The sequence below is a fragment of the Eumetopias jubatus genome, unplaced genomic scaffold, assembly GCF_037043125.1.
Source record: "Eumetopias jubatus isolate StellerSeaLion01/CBP00866 unplaced genomic scaffold, mEumJub1_p1.0 scaffold_4, whole genome shotgun sequence".
Lineage (NCBI taxonomy): Eukaryota > Metazoa > Chordata > Mammalia > Carnivora > Otariidae > Eumetopias > Eumetopias jubatus.
The window spans coordinates 175,131,463-175,146,077 of NW_028274810.1; positions in this window are offsets into that span (position 1 = coordinate 175,131,463).

The window sequence follows — 14,615 nt, forward strand, 5'->3', positions numbered from 1 at the left end:
GTTAAGTGTGTTAATCTGAGCTTCTTACTCAACCAATATATATGCATAAGTATGTCTTCCAAGAGCAGAAAGGTATGATTTCTTATTTTTATACAGAGAAATCAGTGGGGTTTTTTTTTTTTGAGATAAAGTACCGTAACCATATATTTCATAGAAATGTATATTCATAATTTACTATAGCAAGTACTTTAGGAGTTTTGTAAAAAACAGTAATCTGGGATTCATTAAAAAAGAAACAACAGTCTTAAAATAGAGTCACTTAAGCTGAGCTCCATGTCAAACAAAGACTTAATACCTAACCTAACTGCAGTTTCCACCTCTCCCAGGAATGCAACCTTTACCAGTCTATCTGAAATTAGCTGGTCAGCACTAGTGAGGTGCTCTGCCTGATAGAACCCTGCCTTCCTCCAAAGGAAGGTGACCTTGGGACTGAAACAAGCCACTCTCTGCTGGGAACTTCCTAAACCTTTCCGCAAGCCCCCCTCTTCTGCCTACAAAAGTCTCCCAATTTGTATAGCCCTTCAGAGCTCCTTTCTATTTACTAGATGGGATGTTGTCTGATTTGTGAATCAGTAAATAAAGAAACAAACTTGGTGGCAGCAGCGAAACCAAAGAAGACTTTCAACAGCTTTGGGAACCATGAAAAACACAGGCATGGTACCTGCAAAACTTTAAACCTCTCAGAATCTATAGATGAAATCCTAGGAAAAACCATCAGAAGCTAGCTGAAAGTGAATTATCAACAAGGTTACTTTTCCCAGATCTCTATCTATAGTACCTGGTTGAGAGAGAAAAATAAAATTTCACATTGTCCATTCCTTTCCCAATCCAGGCCATTGGTTATTGATCTTTGGGAGGGGCTCTAGATCTTATGAAGATAGTAGATTTCGCACCCTCTTTGTGGATGCCTCCTAGGATTGCTTAATACAGCAAGAAATATTTAGTGGCTGAAACCTGAAAAGATATTCAAAAGGATTTAATAACTATGATCAAACATTTGTCCAAATTGGAAACTGATATTCAGAGCCCAGTAGGAAATTTTATTAAACCTTCTCCCCTAAGCTAAATGTACCCAGAGGGAAAGAAAAACATTTCAAAGTAAGTAGATGGGTGTGTCAGTCCTTTGATATCGTCTAGGCTACAACCTAACTCTTTGAGGAATTAGAAGCAATGATCCTTATCTTACAGCTCTTTGCAGGACCACAAATGCAGCTCTAGAAAGAAGTGAAAATCTACCTATCCTTTTTAACAATTAACTTCACTTATTCATCTCAGAAAGCTTGTGGTATTGTAAAACTTCTGGCCTTAGGGAACAAAGATTCTTCTTAGAAGAATTTGTATTCTTTCCCTGTGCCTTTGAGATGTAAATGTTCTACCTGGTCTTCCCCAGGAACTCTTACCTTCTCATCTAGGCCATTGCCTTAAAAATCAAGCTTCAGGGAGGCAATTCTTAAGGGAAAAAAAAAAAAAAAAGGCAGGAGGTAACAAGCTTTTTAAAAATAGCACTTTGGGAAAGTTGAAACTCAATTACATAGGATCACTAAGCAAGCCACTTGGCTTAAAAAGGTAAGTTTTTCAAGCTGATCTTTCTTTGACTTGATTTTGATTGGTTTAGGTCTTGGGGACCATGGCTCCAAACTGCACTCCAGACATTGGGAATAATCCCACTTATAATTATCATGGTAATCTCCCAGGTGCACTGTATTTTTTCATAAGCTTTAAATGGATGTTCACCATCACTAACCACCAAGCAGATGATCCCCTTAAGACTGAAATGTCAAAAAAGGAATGAAGAGAATGATTGACTAAGAAAAAAAAAAAAAAGTAAACCTGAAGTCATGACTGGTGAATATCACAGAGATTCAGCAAAAAAAAATGTCAAGACTTCTGAGTATCACACAGCAGATCAGTAAAAGCTACAAGAACTACAGGTGGGAGTGGTGCTAATTCCTTAAATTTTGATCACATCTCTGTGTTAAGCTGAGGGCCTGATCAAAAGGGAGGATTGTTAAAAAAGAAAAAAAGAAAGGTCCAAAATGGAGTCACCTGTGCTAAGCCCCATGTTAAACAAAGACTTAATACCTAATCTAATTGCAGGTTCAACCTCTCTCAGGAATATAACCTTTAACCCGTCAATCTGGAATTACCTGGTCAGCACTAGTGAGGTGATGCCCCTGCTTTCCTCCAAAGGAAGGTGACTTTGCCTGAAACAACCCATTCTCTCCTAGAAACTTCTTAAATTTTGCCACACCCCTCCCCACTTACAAAAGTCTTCCATTTTGTATGGCTCCTTGGAGTTCTTTTCTATCTGCTAAGATGGGACGCTGCCTGATTCCTGAATCATTAAATAAAGCCAATTAGATCTTCAAGTTTATTTTATTGAATTTTGTTTTTTAACAGATTGAGTTGTCATTCATACATGTACAAACCCACAAATATAATGTCATAAATGTTTAGGTGTGTTATGTGTGCATATGTGTGTATGTGCTTGTTATAGATCCTGGCTGTCTATTTGTTGAATAATTCATTAATATATTCACATATGTGTATATAAAACAAGCTATAAAAAATGTTTAGACATTGTGGAATGATACCATAAATGTTGGGATAAATGGTAATTGCCAAATGTCACTGGATTGAATTGTGAAGGAAGAGGAATGCTGAAATTTGATTAAAACAAAAGATAAATGGTGTGAAGTGAACTTAAGAGAAGAAAGGTTGTATATTATGTTTTTATTTACTATCCTATTAATATATATATATATATATATATATATATATTTTTTTTTTTTTGCCATAGGTGAGGGAGAGAAAGAAATGAAAATGCTTTCCATGAGTCTTTGGAAGAGAAGGATACTGGAAATAAGGGAGTGAAAAGTTATGCTTGTAGAGAGAATGTGACCAACCTCCCTCCCCCACACCCTCCACACTTCAATTCCTGCCAGGCAGGAACTGGAATCTTTTGTAGAGCACCATTATAGTATCAGAAAGTAACACACTCACAAAGGAGAGAAGAAAGGCTTGATCTGCGCGCTGTGACTCTAAAAGGCCCCCCAGTGAGGATGACTGTGGCAGCACTAAGTCAGAAGAAAAGACCTACCCAGCTAAACTGTCATGTCTAAGAGAAGCTCTGAAGCTGGCGAGGAAAAACATTTCTCCCCTGAATGGCTTTCATTTATTTTATTTTTTTAAAGTTAGTACAAGAGATAATGCAGCACATTTGTGTAATTTCATCCTGAAGCTCAGCTCTTGAGTAAGGGTTCTCAGATCTCACACAAGCATATCTGGCTTCTCATCCCACCCACTTCAGGGAAAACTCTCACGTTTCTCCCATGAAATATGCTTGACAGGTTATCATGAGCATTGGCAGGGGATGGCAATATTGATAGATAATCCCGATTGCACTCGCCTGTGTGCGTGCACACACTAGTTTAGGAGCTTCTTTCTTCATTTGCTTTATGGGTCAGAATAGTCTCATATTGCCCCCATCCCACCTCCCCTCACCCTAGCCCCTTTATTCTTCCAAGAATAGTCTGGGATCTTCCAAATCGGTGTGTTACTTTCTCAGTAAGGAAACAGGAAAGAGCTAATAAAATATTATTTAACGTCCTCTAACACAGCTTCCCGCACAGGCACCCCTCCTCCAATGCACACACATTCCCACCCCACCCTGCACATACACATGCTCAATGCACACACGATTATTTGCCCCACAGTTGCAGTGCAATTCTGGCGGTTTCATGGGCCTTTGCCGGTGCTAAGGCCCAGTATGTTTGGAATCTGGAAGCTGAAGGAAAAAATAGAAGCTAGATATGCACGGTGACCAGAAGGAATTATATTGCCTTTTCCTGGATCAGACCTAGACAGAACATTCTCTTCTGTGATTTCCTCTCTCCAGGGCTGAAAAGTATCCCGAAAATGGGGAGGTAGAAGAAGGGAAAGAAAAGGTTAAAGAAAAATGGACAACCATAAAAAGATTTATAATTTACTTTTGAAATAAATCAGCAAAGGGAGGCCCAATCTGCCATTTGCTCTGAGGGCTCTGGGATCCTACACTGAATAATGTGCCATGGCCCATTTTGATCTGCACTGAAATTAACAATCAGTCAGCCACTTTATGAAATATTATCTTTGTTAGCTTTACCACTAACAAAAATACACTTCCAATTTTTCACATCCACACACTACATCTATTAAAGCAATCTGGGAAATTAGTTTGAGATAAACTGTACAGCAATTTTATTCATAGCTTCCCTGTATCTCACACTGTTAATCTGCATCACAGCTCACTAAATAGTGCCTAATGTTTATTGCATTTAACTGAATGTATACGATTCTGAGGGTACGCCAGGGACCGATTATCATAATTATACATGTTTCTATGGTAACCCACAAGTCTATCAGTTTTGATTCATTATATTGTTATACCTTCTAGCACTTTCTAATTATTAGGTGCCCATAAAAAGTCTCAGTCTTGCTGTTACTATAGAAATGAGCTATAGACAGGCCTCAATTGTTAACCCTTAAAGGACCAAAATATATAGACTCAGACAGCTGGTAGCTATTCACGTAACTGAATAGCTAATAATTTCATCTATTACTAAAATTCATAATTGATTTGCTGTTATTAATTTCTGAAAATAGTTCAGTTAGACAACTCAGGAATGATCATCTCAGATTTTATAAAATTGCCCTGACGTTGAGATTCCCTATCCCTGATGTATACCTTCAGGTGTGATAAAAGATATAAAACCACTAATGCAACACTGAATTGGCGAGCATAAAGTGCGAAAATCAAAAGTCTTTCAGGACCGATTTCTTATTTCATAAAGACACAGTTGTTGGTGTAAACATAGAATTATATGTTAAGGGATAACTTAGATAAATCAGAATATAATGGCGAAAACTCAAGTGCACTGAGAGTCTTTAAATCAAGCGTCTAAAATTGCTTCACAGCAATATGGTTATTTAGGTATAATTTAATATTGCTACTTAAATTGCAATTTGTAATTTAATATTTTCATTTTACTTTTTCTTCTATATTCACTAACAGAATCCTGTGAAAATTGAAAGGGACTGAGCAGTTTCATTGTCTCTCTAACCCTCCTGCTATTATAGTTTTCAATTAGAAGTGCCTTTTAATTTAGATCAGGAAAGCTCTCCTAAAGTGACAGCTCGCCCTTCACACTGCATATCTATTTATTTCGGAAGTCAACACACCATTCAATAACCTGAGAACAGCCCTGATTGCTATGCTAATAGTATTCAGAAATATGTCGACACCGATCGAAACAAGTAAACTAAGGCTAATTCATAAAGTGAATAATAAAAGGCAGAAGGAAGCCTTTCATACCTTCTCCTACTTCAGCTGGAATCCTAAGCTTACAAATTTAATTTTTTCCCCTCCCTCAGGGAAATGAACACTATATGATAACCAAACTGAAATTAGATTTTACCTAATATTACAGCCTTGCCTATTTGACGCGGCTTGTTTTATTATATAAAGCTGCATTGGGAAGCAGCAGACACAATGACCGTGGATGTTAATGTTCCTGTGATCTAGGAGGTGCTTGCTTCAGCTGCAGCTTTTCTTCAGCTAAGAGCTCAATGCATTTTGCTTTTCGAGGTGGGGGGAGGAGAGGGAAAGCCACAGGAATTTTAAATGTATGCCCATATTAAAAAACAACAGCACATGTTGGGTAACCATTTTCTTCATATTACAAGCCCAAACCACCAATGTCCATAGGAGCTCCCCACCAATTAGGCATAAATCAGATTGTATAAGCAACAAAAGATATGGTCATTTGCATGTTGAAGTTCAAACTCTTAAAAAACAGAGAACCGACCAAAGCCTTTTGTTCGCAATTCATACATCGCCATTAGCATCAGAGAAAAGTAGATTTGCCACTAAATAGTAAATTTAAAGTAGATTAAGAGTAAATTCAATCAGATAGTTTAAAAACTCCATTCATCAGTATATGCGTATACCACTGCATGTATGTATGTAGTCTGAAATTGATTATATCTAATTCACATTAAAATACGTCTCCTTCTATATCTAGGTATTGGTTATTCAGAATAATTGAACTATATCTGCATAATATTTGTACTTACCCATAGAAATTAAACTAACCTTTAATAATAAACTTATTTTTCATCTTGTTTATACTTTCATTCCCATGATAATCAATTACTCCACCCAATTCACTAGGCCCCCCAAAAATCTACGGATCTTTTTCATACATTTTAAACTAAGTTAATATATACGTACCTTCATAAAAATCTAACAGAATGTATAAACATGCAGAAAATGTTACTATATCTAGATGAGTCACAGAAATCTATGAGAAAAACAAAGATACAGGGCCAAGATTTCATACACTTGATTAATAAGACTTAAGAGCAACAATAAAAGCTTCTGAAAGCGAGCATAATCTGGTGTGTGCTTTTTGAGAACACCTAAAGATCACTGTTAAGTTAGCGAATCCTGGGGGGCGGGGGGTGAGATAGGGGTCAGATACCCAGTCACCAGGGTGATTAGGCAAAGAACACAGAGAAAGTAAGTCGTTCAAGCAGCAAGCATATTACCACCTGGGATGTCATTTATTTCCTAGAGATAGAGTTGAGTTAGGTCTCTGCATGGTAAAACCATGAATTAATTATATTCTGCCCACCCCCAGTGAGCATAAAGTGCTCAAATTTTCTTTTTGGGTGATAGGGGGAAAGATGATTTATCATTCACGGTTGGATGTTAAAATCCCAGAGGAGGGAGCCAATAAAAGCAGCTCCTAGTGACAAAAATCCAGGAGCTGTACCATCACTATCCATCAAACCGAAATGTTTTAGGATTCATATTTATTTGCACCACTTTGCCACAGAGGAAAATGTAGTCAACTAGAGAATGTGAAAATTCTCGTTTTTTGATGCTTAATAGAAAAGTGAAAAGACATTAGTGAGTTGTGATTTCCTTCAGCAGAGAACGGGTTCATCCTGAGAAGGCTGGCCAGTGGTGAAGGGAGGCTCACAGACCCACACGGCGGGCCTGAGGCATTGTTCCCAGCCCCAAGTGTCAGTTTCCCACTACGGCACTGGCCAGGCCCTTGACAGAGGGCCAGGCTCGGCTCCCTTCCTTGGAGTGTCAAGGGTGAAGTGGAAAGATAACGTCGTTTCTGTGGGGTTTTATTCAGGGGCCCCGGGGCAGTGGATCTTTTTCCAGTTTAATTACGAGAAATCAGAAAAAGAAATAGATGGCTTGCTCCCAGATTAGGAAACAGCCAGAAAGGGTAACAGAGTGGGGCTAGATAAAAGAAAATGAATTCTGATCCAAGGGAAGGAAGATGTTCTGGGGAGAAAAGTGGAGGAAGAGAAAGACCAGGGGAGATTCTGGTAAGCTGCTGCCACAGGCAAAAAGTACTCACCTACCCTATTCATTCTAATACCCACCCTTGCTGATTTTCTTTTAAGTACATTTAACATAGGTAAATGTGTGCCTTTAACTGTCAATTGCCTAAAACGCACTACAGTATATAATTGTCAACGCCTGTGTAAGCACCACGGCTCTGGGCAGGCCTGGGCTACAAAAATAAAGTGATAAAGGAGTCTCTCCTGCAGCAGATACAATGTGATCTCAACATAAGAGGAGATCAAAGTATTTTAATGTGTTTATTTTTCTCTGGCCCTGTGTCTTATTTCAGTAAAATTCTATATTGCTTATTCTTGAGGAACACACACACAAAAAAATCAAATACTTTAGCTTCTCCATTTAAGCCTGTAGAGAAAGAAGGAAAAAGAATATAGTCCTCTCTCTCTCTCTCTCTCTCTCTCCAGTTTTACTCTCTTTCTCTTTTTCCCTGCAGCTCTTTCTTTCTTTCTTTCACTTTATCAGTGTATCAACAAAACAGTCATTATTATTCACTCAGGAAAACAGTCATTTCAAGAGGCTAATCAGCAATACTCACAGTTTATGTTTAGTTTTTATGCTACTTGAAGTTTAAAAAGGAAAAAGCACCAGGATCAACAAATATTTGTTTGAGTCTCACTGTCTGGCTAATAGAAAGAACTCCTTAGATATTCTACCTATAGCATATCTGGGCTCACATGTGTTCCTTTCCAGCAAGTGACTTACATTCTATTCCACAGGCAAGACATATACACTAAACCATTAAATATACAAGGTGCTTACTGAAAACCAGTGTGTCAACCAGTAAGCGCTCTGTGGCTCAGGGAAGGCTGGGACAGTGAGTGAGGGGTGGGACTACCAGGGATCTGAACCTGGACTACAAGAAAGGGTGAGTTTAGCTCATGGATGGGAGATGCAGAAATATATTTGACAAATCTGGAAACAGGATCTCCTGAAGTGGCTAGTTTATGAGGATGGAGAGAAAGCAGGTAGACTAGAGGATATTAACTGATTGGTTAACCGATATGAGTATTATTCTATTGTAATAGAAAATCATTAACAATGGTTTTAAATGGAAGATACAGCTTGTGTTTGGAGGAAGAATAGGTTGGAAATCACGGGCCAGAAGACCGAAATGGCAAAGACTTTGGCTAAAAAGCCAGTTAGAGACTCTTACACTACTGCAGACAGGAGTTTTAGAAAAATGCTGGGAGAGGAAAAAGAAATGAACAGGATGAAGGAGAACTAAGATATACACGTTATGCAAAGAGAGGAAGAGATCAAGGGTGAGTCCAAGCAACTAAAGCAAAGAAACCGAGGGAATGTTGATGCAGTGGTACAGGCAGATTTGGGGGTAAGAGAAGCAGTTTGATGGTTCACATATTTCTGGAAACTGTGGTGAAGTCCACATTATAGTAAGATTATAGTTCAGAAAGTAGGATTATAGTTCAGAAAGTTATCTTAAGAAAGAGGTCATTATCATTCTCATGATCATGCACATGGTTACTGTTTTGTGTTTCAAATGAGCTGGTAGGTAAATGGATATCAATGAATAAAAGAAATTGAACCGTGCATGTGATATGATATTTGGCATCATAAGAATGAGTAAAATCTACAAGAAGATGTGGAGAGAGAAAAATAAAGAATTGAATGAATCATGTGATATTATTCCATCTGTGAACAAAAAGAAGTAAAACAAGGGAAGAGAGGAAGTAGAAGCAGTCACAAATAGAAAGGAGAACAAAGACAAAAAAAGATGTCAAGAAGAGTGGAAAATACAATAACCTAAGGTGGGTGTCAAGGCTGAGAAAAGTTTTAGTGATATCGTTTGTGTGTGTGCACGCGTGCGCGCGCGTACGTAAAATAAAAAAAATACCAAATACATCTGAAGGCACAAGAGGAGACACTCATGAAAAAGGACAGATTCAATGTTCCACTGTAAGAAGCATTAGTTGCTGCTTCCAGAGGTGAAGGCACAGGGCACAAAGTTGGGAACGTCCCAGGGGGGACTTTAGACCTGGAAGTGGGAGCAGGGGATGTACCCTTCTTCTGTAAAGGAAAGAGAAAATAGGTGATGATCCAGGGATATTCTGAGGCTTAAAGAGAATGTATACACAAGGATATAAGCAGGGAAGAAGAAGGAATACATGTCAGATGGCCTCAAACTAGAAACAAAACAGGTGGGTAAACCAGGCTTTAAAAGAACCAACTGTATGAGGCCAAAAAATACAGTTACTATTGGAGAGTGGAGGGGCAGGGAGCTAGCATTGCTAATGTGAAGAATAGCCCCCTGGATTTTTACTGCAAAGTAAAGCTTTCATCTGCAAATCTTGGAAGACTACCGGGTGGGAACAGTGAGACAAACAGAAGTGTCAGCAAAAAGAGGACCATCTTAAAACTCAGTTCACTTAGACATATATTTCTTGAGCATTGATTACATGCCAGGCATGATATCATCAGCTATTAGCAGGAGAATTTTAATGGTATTCTAGGACCTGGAAGCTTGCAAAAAATGAAAATAAAATTTGTCCTAGTTTCCGAAAACTCTAAAAATGAGCATCCTCTGACCAGGGGGACCCAAGATGACATGCAACAGGGTTCAGACGATCCCTCCATTCTTTTCCATATTCATGAATGAGAACTCCTGCAATTCCAGCAAAGGAAATGAAACAAAATTAAAAATTGAGGATTGGACAAACTAAGATGATACTACTAATAATGCTACGGTGCTACCAAAAAGCCAGGGAGAAACCATGTGGGTCCATCACTGTCCAACTTCCCTCTCTTATCAATACCAAGGCTGTCTGTTGGTTTCCTTATGACCCACAACAAAGCATGCACAGGGAACTCACCGAAGGTGCCCTACAATTGTTACATATTAAATGACCGCGCTATTAGGAATGGTATCTATGTCATCTCATTTGATCTGCACATCTTTATAAAGCAGGTATTATCATCCCCATTTTACAGGTAAGGAAACTGAAGCTAAGAGACATTAAGTAACTGCCAAGCTGAGTAAATCAGTAGGTGGCTGATTCAAGCATAGCGGCCTCTTTTGTCAAAGGCTGTATCTTTTTTCCCCCTTTGCCAGTGACACTCAATTCTGGCTGCTCATCAGAATGATGTGAAGTTTCAAAACATATCAATGCCTGGGCCTCATCACAGACCAATTAAATCAGAATGTCGGTGGACGTGGAGCTGGCATCTATGTGCTGAACAATCTTCCTGGGGGATGCTAACGAGCAGTCACCACTAAGAACCAGTCTTCTCCAGCAAGCTGCCATAATTCAGGTGTCTTTCATTCCTCTGCTTTTCCCTGACTTCCTTAAAGTCAGTCTACCGTTTTATTAGTGTTTACATTGGACAGTTAGAGCCAACAATATGTCAGTTATCTTAGGCTTGCAAATTCCTGGTTTTCTCACCTGTAGCTCTCACGGAGAGTTTATGATTTCTGTGATTGGTACGTATAACATGTTTTTTTAAATCTAAATTTAGTTGCATGTATATTTATTTTACAGACAATATTCACAATTCTTACAAAACTATTTTCCACTTTTTTTCTATTTCACTAATATATATCCATTATTTTTCAAGCACTATTCTGGGGGCTAGGGATGTGGTAAGGAAAAGGTAACAGCAGCTACTAAGTAGAGCAGGATTTGAATCCAGGCTTTTAACTCTGGATTCCGTTCTTTCTGCTCCTTACACTCATATAGAATATATTTTATGTAGCTATACTTATTAGGGGGAAAGCTATTATAAGCCCTGGGTTGCCTGTGCAAACACGAAGTTTATTACTTTATATACCCTGGATATGACTCAATCGGGCCACAAATATTTTACTACTATTCTGTCCATTCTAATTCTCTTTCTAATATAAAGCCTGAGATTCCCCTACTCTTTTGAAAGAGACATCAAGGATAAAATTATGATGCTTCATAATTATTATTATTACCTGCCAGTCACAGAGCACCTGATTAAGAGAAGCTAAAACAAACCAGTTCTTTCCTACCGTGAAGTCCGAAGACAAGTGGCTATTAATATTGGTTCAGTGACTCACAGATGTCAAACCTAGTACATCTGTAATTCTCATGAGCAGACTGACAAGATGGTGACAAGATGGATGCCACAGTGCCTTCTCTCACATCTACATTCAAGGCAGACTGAAAAAGAAAGGGACTGTCTGTGCCAGTTGGGTCTGCCCCTTCCATCAAAAAGCAAAAACATACCCTGAATTTTCAGCTCGCTTGAGTTTACCGTCTCATGTCAACTGTGTTACCTGAGCATCCCTAACTACAAGGGCAACTTAGAAAATGTGTTCTTAGCTTTTCTTGCCTCTTTAGAAATGGGCATGGGAGACAATGTCTAGGCTCTGGTTACAGTCTTTAGAAGCCATATTTAAAATGTACTGCATTTGTGAGGGGATGTGAACCATAAGGAGCGCTAGCCTTTTCTCTTCTGTTCATTCAGATTTATTAAATAAGCTGAATGTTTTCTTGGAAAGCAGAGAGCTTCAAACCAAGGAAACCAGGCATTTTTAGACAAGAAGAGGTGGAACGCCAATGATAGCTCTCTGCATCTGGAAACACCAAGAGGGACAAAGGATTTCGGCCCTGGTGATGGGTAGTAGGGAAGGCAGTTGCTCATAAACAATGGAGCTCCAAAGAAGTGGTCTGAGGAAAGGTCGTGGAAACATGAAGACACAGTTTCGATGAGAGTTGGCCCTCTCTCCATGTAAACTGATTCTAATATTGTAAAAGTCATCTCATTTTTTAACAGCTTTATTGAGATATAATTTAAATACCATATAACTCACACATTTAAAATGTACATTTCAATGGTTTTTAACATATTCATAGATATGTGCAAACATCGCCACAGCCAATTTTAGAACATTTTTATCCTCTCCAAAGAAATGCTGTAACATCACCCTTCTATCCTCCAACCACTCCAGCCCTAAGCAACCACTAATCTGCTTTGTATCTCCATAGTAGGGCTTATTCTGGACATTCATTCAAATGGAATCATATACTATGTAGCCTTTTGTGACCGGCTTCTTTCACTTAGCACCGTGGTTTCAAGATTCATCTATGCTGTAGAATATATCAAGTACCCCATTCTTTTTTATGACTGAATAATATTCCATTGCATGGATATACTACATTTTGTTTACCCATTCATTAGCTGATGGACATCTGGATTGTTTCCACCTTTAGGGTGCTACTGAATAATGTTGCCAATAAACAATTGTACGCAAGTTTTTGTGTAGACATATATTTCCTTTTCTCTTGGGAATATATGTGAGCATCAAAGTTCTGGGTCATATGATAACTCTGTATTTACCATTTAAGGAATTGCCACAAAGTCTTCCACAGTGTTTCCATCATTTCAAATTTCCACAAATGTCATATGAAGGTTCTGATTTCTACGCATCCTCACCAACATTTGTTAGCTGACCTTTTTTTTTTTTTTAAATTCTAACCATCCTGATGGGTGTGACATCTCATTGTCATTTTGATTTGCATTTCCCTTATTACTAATGCTGTCAAGCATCTCTTTATGTGCATATTGGCCATTTTTATGTCTTCTTTGGAGGAGTATCTATTCAAGTTCTTTGCCCATTATTAATTGGGTTATATTTTTATTGAGTTGTAGTTACTTATATATTCTACATACAAGCCTAACATTAGATGTATGATTTGTAAATATTTTTCCCATTTTTTGGATTGCTTTTTCATTTTGTTGATAATGTCCTTTGAAGCACAAATGTTTTTCATTGGATCTTGTCCAATTTATCTTTTTTTTCTTTTGTTGTTCATGCTTTTAGCATCATGAATATTCAGTCCTATATTTGAATCTGAGATTTTTATAGTTTTAACTCCTACATTTGAGTTTTTGATCTATTATGAAATAATTTGTGTATATGGTGTGAGGTAAGGGTCCAACTTCATTCTTTCTCATGTGGCTATCCATTTGTTCAAAAGATTATTTTTTGGACTTTCGATGGTTTTGGTGCCTTCATTGAAAATCAGTTGACCATGGACACACAAATTATTTCTGGTCTCTCAACTATTCCATCGATTTATATGTCTATCCTTGTAACAGCACACTATCTTGATTACTCTTGCTTTGGAGTTAAGTTTGGAAATCAGGAAGTGAGAGTCCTTCAATTTTACTCATTTTCAAGATTGTTTTAGCTACTTTAAATCTCTTACAGTTTTCTGTACATTTTAGAATCAGCTTGCCAATTTCTACAAAGAAGCCAACTGGGATTTTAATAGGGATTGCATTATATCTGTTAAGTCAATTTAGGGAGCATTGCCACCTTAACGATATTAAGTTTGCTGATCCATAAACTGCTTCTAATATTGTAAAAGACATTTCTTACTATCACTTTGTTTGCCTTTGTTCAGTCTATTTTCAGTTTATCAGTCATGTGTAAAGGGGCATATAATAGGGAAATAGAGAATCAAAACACAGTGGTATGGACAAGGAACCATAACTAAGGAATAGAACATGGTTCCTGTGAATACACCCAGGTAGAACAGTTCCCTTCAAGGTCCATCTTTTGTGTTTGAGGGGAAATCCTAGAGGCATTCCATTCCAGAGCCTCATTTGGGGTCATCTCTTTCTTCCACATGCTGCAGCCCTTGGGCTCCCTTCCTTTTTATTGCAGTGGCTGCCATGGCAACAGTTCAGATAGGCTGGAAAAGAAAAGCTGAGGTCTCTCTGGAGCCATCATTAGTGCTCCTCTGGCCAGCAGGGGGTGCCAAGAAGAGCAGCCACTCCCACCTTCTGTTTGTAATTGTTCATACCCACCCCCAAGAAAGCTGAGGACCTGGAACTAACTGAAAGGTGGCATGTGTATTTCTACAAAAAGAAATCGTGAACTCCCGGGAGAGGTTTTTAAGAATTTGTGAGGATTTCACTAAGAATTCATGTCAGAACAAAATTTAGGAGTGATTAGCTAGCTAGGAAAAATTGAAACTTTTAAATTCTAACTGCAAAATAGGATCTTTCCAGAAATCAGAGATCATCTTATTATTATTATTTACTGATTGTTTTTGGCCACCCAGGGTTAATTTTTACATTTCCTGCTCTCGACAGATTCACACCCGTTAGCCTCTCTTTTCTTTATGCACAGTGCATTGAACATCCTAGGGAATTAATAAATGTTTATTAAGTTGAATTCAAATGCCTGGTCTCTAGATACTGA